The following is a 6223-nucleotide window of genomic DNA, read 5'->3' as shown; positions in this document are numbered from 1 at the left end:
TTAAATGTAAATGGTTTAAATTCTCAGAAAGACACAGAGGGGCTGAGTGGATTAAAAACAAACAAACAAACAAGATCCAACTATATTTTGGCTGCAAGAAACTATTTTAGATTTAAGGACCAGGGTGAAAATGAAAGGATGGGAAAACTACAATATACAAATAGTAACTAAGAGAAAATGGGGGTGGCTACACTTATATCACACAAAATAGACTATAAGAATAGTATTTAAAAATTGCCACAATATACAAAGTGGTACATTAAAAATCGACAAAGGGTCAAGAATTATAAATACAGAGTTGACCTGTGAGCAACATAGAGGTTAGGGGCACTGATACCCCATGCAGTCGAAAATCCACATATAACTTTTGATGCTCCCAGAAGTTAACTAACAGCCTACTAACAGTGACCAGAAGTGTTACAGAGAATGTATACAACTGATCAACACAAATTTGTATATGCATTATACACTATATTCTTTCAAGAAAAGTAAGCTAAAGAAAATGTTTTCTCAGATTGTCACAAATCTCCAAAATTTTTCCAATAGATCAATTAAAAACAATCAGCATATAAGTGGACCAGTGTATTTCAAATCTGTCTAGTTCAAGGGACTATATATATGCACCCAACATCAGAGCACCTAAATATATCACTTCAACATCAAACAAATTGAAGGAAGAAATAGCAGCAATACAGTAATAGTAGGATAATTTAATACTACATTTTCAATAATGTATAGGACAACCAGAGAAAATATCAGACAAATGCAGAACTGGTAACACTACAGACCAAATGGACTTAACAGACATATACAGAACTTATACTAAAAAATAGCAGAATAACAATCTTCTGAAGCAAACATGGAATATTCTCCAGGATAGATCATGTTTGTTATAAAACAAATAATCAAATTTAAGAAAATTGAAATCATGCCAAGTTTCAATGGAATAAAACTAGAAATCAAAAGCAGAAGGAAAAATGGAAAATTCAAAAATTTGTTGAAATTAAAACATGGTTTTGAACAATGAAGTCAAAGACAATGAAAAGAGAAATTGAAAAATATCTTGATAAAATGAAAATGAAAACAGAGCATACAAAATCACAGAATGTGGTAAAAGCATTATTATTAAGAGGGAAGCTTTTTACTGATAAACATTTAAAAAATGAAAAAATGGAAAATGAAAGATCTTAAATAAACAACTTTACAAACTAAGCCCAGAAGTGTTACAGAGAATGTATACAACTGATCAACACAAATTTGTATATGCATTATACACTATATTCTTTCAAGAAAAGTAAGCTAAAGAAAATGAACAGATTGCCTTGGTGTTGTCTTCCTAGGGTTCCTAGTATTGGGAGATCTCTGCACTTCCATGACCTGCGAGACTATTTCTTCCCCCAGATTGGGGAAGTTTACAGCAATTATTTCCTCAAAGAGACTTTTTACCCCTTTACCTCTCTCTTCTTCTTCTGGTACCCCTGTAATGCAAATATTGTTACATTTGGATTGGTCACACAGCTCTTATCATTCTATCATTCCTAGAGATCCTTTTTTCTCTCTGTGTTTCAGCTTCTTTGTTTTCATGTTCTCTAATTTCTATTTCATTTACCATCTCCTCTACCTCATCTAATCCCTCCATTGTATGTTTCACTTCACATACTGTAGTTTTCAAAGTTTCTTTCTCTTTCTTGAACTCCTCACTGAGATCTTAAATGTTTTTGGTAGCTTCATGATCATATTTATGATTTCTATCTTGAAGTATTTATCAAGAAGATGGGTGATTTCAGTTTCATTTTGTCCTCTTTCTGGCATCTTTCATGTATTTTTGTATGGACAAAATGTTTTGCCATTTCATTTCTTTAGTGATTCCTTTGGAATAATAACTATGTAGGTGGCACCTTCTAGTGCCCAGAAGCTCTACTCTCTGGAGCTGTTCAGCCCCTGGAGCAATGGCAGGGCTTGCAGGAGAGAAGCACTTGTGCCAGCCTGGAGGAAAGAGCTGTTTCCTGCCTTCCTGTCTGTAGCGCCTGCCTCCACTTCCAGGTACAGTGGTCCAAGTTTCCAGGGAGGAGCCTCTGTACTACTGTCCTGCAGCTGCCATAGGTGGGGCCACCCTTGGGCTGGCATGGCAAGATGGTGGGGGCAAGAGGTGTGCAAGACCAGTTCCTGGCAGGAGGAAGGAGCGGCAGGCTGTGTACTGCAGTAGGGGGTCCCAGGCTGCATTGCCAGCCAAGGGAATGGAGCGTCTGAAACTCCTGAGTGTTCCCAACTTGCTGGGCTGAGTGTGCCGGGATGATTTTCTCCACCTGCCCTTTCTCTGAGCAGAGATCCCTGTGTAATCTTTGCCCCTTTAGCTCCCCTCTTGCTTTGGGAAGTCTTTCAAAGTGCTCACCCTTATTTTGTCCCTGGGGGGCCTGTTGGGTGTACCTGTTCTCCACAAGCAGCTGTAATCTCAGTCTCTCTAAGTGTTCCCCATGTATTTGCTTTTCAACCCCTCTGATCTCCAGAGCACCATGTAATTTGGGTTCGTACTACCACAGCAGATCTCCAGAGCTGGGTGTTTAGCAGTCCTGGGCTTCTATTCTCTCCCTGCTCCATTTCTTTCCCTCCCACCTGTGGGCTGGGATTGGGGGAGGGCTTGGGTCTCACTGGATCATGGCTTTGCTAGTTTACCCTTTTCTGTGAGTTCTACTTTTTTCCCTAGATGTAAGCAGTCTCTTCTCAGTCTTATGGTCACTCTTTGAGGATTAGTTGTATTTGCTGTATTTTGTGTTATATGTGGTTTTGGGAGGAGGTTTCTACCTCACTTCTCATGCCACCATCTTTTTCTTGACTCTGAGTGAAATCATTTGATGTTTGTCTTTCTCTGCCTGGCTTATTTCACTGAGCATAATACCCTATAGCTCTATCCATGCAAATGGCAAGATTTCTTTTTGTTTTATGACTGAAAATATTCCATTGTTGATATGTACCACATCTACTTTACCCATTCATCTATTGATAGACACTTAGGTTGCTTCCTTATGTTGGGCATTGTAAATAGCACTGCGATAAACATAGGGGTATATATGTCTTTTTGAATCAGGGATCGAATTACTGGATTAAATGGTATTTCTATTTTTAGTTTTTTGAGGAATCTCCATATTGCTTTCCACAATGGTGGAATTAGTTTACATTTCTACCAGCAGTGTAGGAGGGTTCCCCTTTCTATGCATCCTCACCAGCATTGTTGTTTCTTGTCTTTTGGATGCTGGTTATCCTATCTGGTGTGAAGTAATATCTCATTGTGGTTATAATTTTCATTTCCCAGATGATTAGCGATGTGGGGCATCTTTTCATGTGCCTGTTGGCCATTCAAAATTCATCTTTGGAGAAGTGTCTGTTCATATCTTCTGTCCATTTTTTAACTGTGTTATTTGCTTTTTGTGTGTTGAGGCATGTAGTTCTTTATATATTTGGGATGTTAACCTCTTATCAGATAAGTCCTTTATGAATATATTCTCCCATACTCTAGGATGCCTTTTTTTTCTGCTGATGGTGTCCTTTTCTGTTTTTTAGTTTGATGTAGTCCCATTTGTTCATTTTTGCCTTTGTTTCCCTTGCCTGAGGAGATCTGTTCAGGAAAAAGTTGCTCGTGTTTATACACAAGAGATTTTTGCCTAAGTTTTCTTCTAAGAGTTTTATGATTTCATGACTTACATTCAGGTCTTTGATCCATTTCATTTACTTTTGTGTATGCAGTTAGACAGTAATCCAGTTTAATTCTCTTACATATAGCTGTCCAGTTTTGTCAATACCAGTTGAAGAAGCTGTCATTTCCCCATTGTATATCCATGGCTCCTTTATCATATACTAATTGGCCATATATGTGTGGGTTTATATCTGGACTCTCTATTGTATTCCATTGGTCTATGGGTCTGTTCCTGTGCCAGTACCAAATTGTCTTGCTTACTGTGGCTTTCTAGTATAGCTTGAAGTTGGGAAGTGAGATCCCCCCCCACTTTATTCATCCTCTCAGAATCATTTTGGTTATTCAGGGTCTTTTGTGGTTCCATATGAATTTTAGAACTATTTTCTCTAATTTTCTGGAGAGTGCTGTCTGTATTTTGATAGGGATTGTTTTGAATCTGTGGATTGCTTTAGGCAGGATGGCCGTTTTGACAATATTAACTCTTCCTACCAATGAGCATGGGATATGTTTCCATTTATTAGTGTATTCTTTAATTTCTCTCAAGAGTGTCTTGTAGTTTTCAGGGTATAGGTCTTTCACTTCCTTGGTTAGGTTTATTCCTAGGTATTTTATTCTTTTTGATGCAATTGTGAATGGAATGGCTTTCCTGATTTCCCTTTCTGCTAGTTCATCATTAGTGTATAGGAAGGCAACAGATTTCTGTGTATTAATTTTGTATCTGCAACTTTGCTAAATTCAGATATTAGTTCTAGTAGTTTTGGAGTGAATTCTTTTGGTTTTTTTATGTACAATATCATGGCATCTGCAAACGGTGACACTTTAACTTCTTCTTTACCAATCTGGATGCCTTTTATTTCTTTGTGTTGTCTGATTGCCGTGGCTAGGATCTCCAGTACTATGATGGATAAAAGCAGAAAGAGTGGGAATCCTTGTCTTTTTCCTAATCTTAGAGGAAAAGCTTTCAACTTTTTGCTGTTAAGTATAATGTTGGCTGTGGTTTGTCATATATGACCTTTATTAGGCTGAGGTACTTGTCCTCTATACCCATTCTGCTGAGAGTTTTATCATGAATGGATGTTGAATTTTGTCAAATGCTTTTTTGGCAGCTATTGAGATGATCAGCTGGGTTTTCTTTCTTTCTATTTTGTTTTTTTTAGTGTGGTGTATTACAATTATTGATTTACAAATGTTGTACCATTGTCACCTTCCCAGAATAAATCCCACTTAATCATGATAGATGATCCTTTTGATGTTGTTTCGCGTTTGGTTTTCTAACAGTTTTTTGAGGATATTTGCATCTCTGTTCATTGGATATTGGTGTATATTTCTTTTTTGTATTGTCTATGTCTGGTTTTGGTTTTAGAGTGATGCCTTGCTCATAGAATGAGTTTGGAATTGTTCCCTACTCTTCTTCTTTTTGGAATACTTTGGGAAGGATGGATATTAGCTCTTCTTTAAGTACTTAGTAGAATTCAGCTGTGAGGCCATCTGGTCTTGGCTTTTGTTTGTTTTTTGATTCCCAATTCAAAATCCTTATTGGTAATCACCAGATTTTCTGTTTCTTCTTGGTCAATTTTGGAAGGTAACACTTTTCTATGGCTTAATCCATTTCTTCTAGGTTGACTAGTTTACTGGAAGGTAATATTTCATAGCATTCTCTAATAGGTCTTTGTATTTATGTGCTGCCAGTTGTATTTATTCTTCAGTTTTCATTTTTTTTTTTGCATGTGTGTCCTCTCCCTTTTATTCTTGATAAGTCTTTCTAGCGTTTTGTCTATTTTGTCTATCTTCTCAAAGAACCAGCTCTCAGTTTCACTGATTTTTTTAATTGTTTCATTCTTTTCTATTCTCTGTGCTTTCAAGTCCTGGGAGTCTATTTCCTTTCCCAGATTGGGGAGATTTTCAGTAATTATTCCTTCAAAGAGACTTTCAACTCTGTTCTCTCTCTCTTCTCCTTTTGGTACCCCTATCATGTGAATATTGTTTCGTTTTGAGTTGTCGCACAGTTCTCTTAGCAACATCTCATTTCTAGAGATTCTTTTCTCTTTCTGTTTCTCAGCTTTTCTGTGTTCCTCTTCTCTAATTTTAATCTTATTTATTTTTTCCTCCACTTGCAACAATCTGCATATTCATTTCAGTTACTATATTCTTTAGCTCTGAGTGGCTCTTTTTCAATTCTTCTGTCTCTTTGTTGACATCCTTCCTAGATTACCAATGTTTTTCTGAAGATCAGTGAGCATATTATTGACTGTTACTTTGAAATATTTATCAAGAAGATTGGTGATCTGTTTCATTTAGCCAACTTTCTGCTGTCTTATCATGAAGGTTTTTTTTTTTGGAACTCCTCATTTTGTCAGGGTTCTTTTGATCTTTTTTCCTTTGCATTAGATGGATCCACTATGCTTTATGGTCTAGGGAGTAATGCCTTCATGAAGAAGGCATCCTGTGGTGCCCAGAAACTCAAGAATCTTTACTCTCCAGTGCCAGGCTCTTTTCAGTGGATCCCTGCTGTTGTTGATGGCTATCAGCAGG

This window comes from Manis pentadactyla, chromosome 10 (assembly GCF_030020395.1).
Source record: "Manis pentadactyla isolate mManPen7 chromosome 10, mManPen7.hap1, whole genome shotgun sequence".
Taxonomy (NCBI): domain Eukaryota; kingdom Metazoa; phylum Chordata; class Mammalia; order Pholidota; family Manidae; genus Manis; species Manis pentadactyla.
The sequence above is the reverse complement of the archived record's forward strand: the minus strand, read 5'-3'. Positions refer to the sequence as shown.